The sequence below is a fragment of the Petaurus breviceps genome, unplaced genomic scaffold (assembly GCF_028583685.1).
Source record: "Petaurus breviceps papuanus isolate PSGF00001 unplaced genomic scaffold, PetGlider_PUasm1.0 90881, whole genome shotgun sequence".
Taxonomy (NCBI): Eukaryota; Metazoa; Chordata; class Mammalia; order Diprotodontia; family Petauridae; genus Petaurus; species Petaurus breviceps.
The window spans coordinates 10,150,061-10,152,679 of record NW_027187369.1 but is presented as its reverse complement, the minus strand read 5'-3'; positions in this window follow the sequence as shown (position 1 = coordinate 10,152,679).

Genomic DNA, 2,619 nt, shown 5'->3' with positions numbered 1-2,619 from the left:
AGAGATTTATAGTCCCTGGATACACGAAGGTCTTCTGGGTTGCGTTTACAAGAAAACTAGTTGAGGCAGTTGCCAGTAAGAAAATATGGTATGTTCTGTACCATGTCCAACATGTTGTTCACGTTTCAAATCCTGTGTTGTTTCCATTCTCAAGATAATATAAGGACATTTTCTCATTTCCCTTTGGAGTGTACCAACCACCTTGGGACCATTTCTTCTCATAAGGTCATAGATTGGGAGCTATAAGGAGCCTTAGAGACCATTGAGTCTATCTTCCTTATTTTACACACTAAGAAACAGAGGTACATTAATTGACTTGGCCAGCCACACAGCTAGAAAGTGTCTGAGGCCACATTTGAACTGAGCTCTTCCTGACTCTAAGTCCAAACTCCCTAATGGATAGGTCCTTCTAGGGCCTTGGGTGTGGCCTTTTGTCTGAGTCAAAGTTTGAGAGAACAAATCCTTTTATTAAAGAGATTTTTTTCTGTGAAGTTTGGATTCAGTCAAAGGACTGCACTTGAGGACCTAGAGGGCCACATGTGGCCTTGAGGCCTCAGGTTCTCCACACTTCCCCTATCCATCATTACTACACTGCTTTCTCAGCTCACCTGCTTCTTAGATTTTATTTTTACTAAACCTATGGTTTCATCATTATAGGGAGTTTCTAGCAAGGAACTTCTAGCACCACCACAGATTAGTCCCTGTTCTGCAATTTAGTCTTAAGAGAGTTATCTGGGATGCTCAAAGGTGACTTGTCAGAGGTGGGATTTGAACCTGGTTCTTTGTAACTTCAAGGCCTCCCCAGCCATTATATCATCTTGCCTCTCATTCATAGCATTATTGTTGACGTAAATCTCTTCAGGCACTTTTATGTCTTCCTTGTACTTACAGACTTTGATGGACCTATATCTGCACTGGGACAGGTCACCACACATTTATGCCTTTTCGTAAAGATTTCATAGTGATTCTCGTCCATGTCCTTTCCATAAATCCTTCATAAGGGAGCCACTCAGAACACTGGAGACATTTTCTGTGTCTCTTAGCATATGTTGTGGAAACCACTATAGCATTTGGGTTATCTGTTATCCCTGCTTCTTGCTACATGACTAGTTCACCTGCTTTTCTGATCTTTCATGCCTTTCATTCCACTTTTCAGGCACAAGTCCCTATTTATAACATTCTACAACCTGCTTACACGTATCAGGCATCTTCCCATTGCCCTTTGTGTCATTTGCAATTTGGATCCTTCAGTGATCATGATGTGTGGTTGATCATTGTTTTTTTGTGGGAGAGGGCTAGGTAACCATTTTTCACATTTCTGTGGTGTAGAGTTGGTATTAGGTTCAGAATATGCTATTCAAGATTTGAAAGCTAATTTGTGTGACTGTCTATAAAAGAAGCTTTAGAAAACAGGTTTTTTTTTCAGTGAGTAGTATTTGTTTTATGGGTTCTTTTCTTAGAAAATTGGAATGGAAAAATGGTTCAAGCCACGATCTGTTTTACCTAACCTAAATTGGGCTATTCAGAATGGAAGTTAAAAAGTTTCCCTTGACTCATCCCTCCCTTGGCCAAGCAGTGCCCCAGGAATTTAGAATTTAGCCCATCTGTGCCCATTATGCCTTTATTTAATGTTTAGTTTCAGCCAAAGCTAAGCAGACTCAGAGCCTTTGGCAGTTTTCCTTGGAAATGGCCACTTTACATGGATTGCGGTGAGAAACAACCCATTGAGAGCTGCTACCAGGCAGGTGTATAGTGTGGGCTTTACAAATGCCACAATCTTTGAGGATTATGCATCCTTTGGATACATTCACCATTTCTGAAGAGTACATAAATGGCTTCTGATTGGAGAGAGTGGCATGCTTCCTGTCAGCAAAGATTTTGAAAAGATTCCGTTATCATCATGTCAGACACTCCACACTTGGCTCTGGCTTTGGCTAAAGGTGCCATTTTGTGGAATGCTCATGAGGACTGCAGATTATTTAATTCCCACTCCTCTTGGAATGAGTTCTTTTCTTTGTACCTTTTCTCATAAAGGTTCTTCTGTTTTCATATGTTATTATGCTTAATAGCTAATATTTACATAATGCTAACTATGGCCAGGCACTACACTAAGTGATCTATAAGGATTATCTCATTTGATCCTCACAATAACTCAGGAGGTGCTGTTATTATTCCATTTTACAGATGAGAAAATGGAGGCAAATAAAGGTTAAGTGATTTGCTCTGAGTCACACAGTTACTAAGTGTCTGAGGCTGGCAGGTCTTCCTAATTCCAGGCCCAGTGCTGTACTTGGTTTCAACACCTAGCTTCCCTGTTCCTGCCTGTGTGGTAACCTGCCCCGGTGCACACGCTCAGATCATAGGTCCATCAAAGTGTGTGAGTACAAGGAATACATAAAAGTGTCTGAAGAGATATATGTTGACAATAATGCTAAGAACGAGAGGCAGTGTGATATAGTTGCTAATATGGAGGTGGCTAGGTGGCTCTGCAGTGTACTGGGCCTGGAGTCAGGAAGGCTCATCTTCCAGAGTTCAAATCCAGCCTCAGATACTTCCAAGCTGTGTGACCCTGGGCAAGTCACTTTACCCTGTTTGCCTAAGTTTCTTCATCTGTAAAAT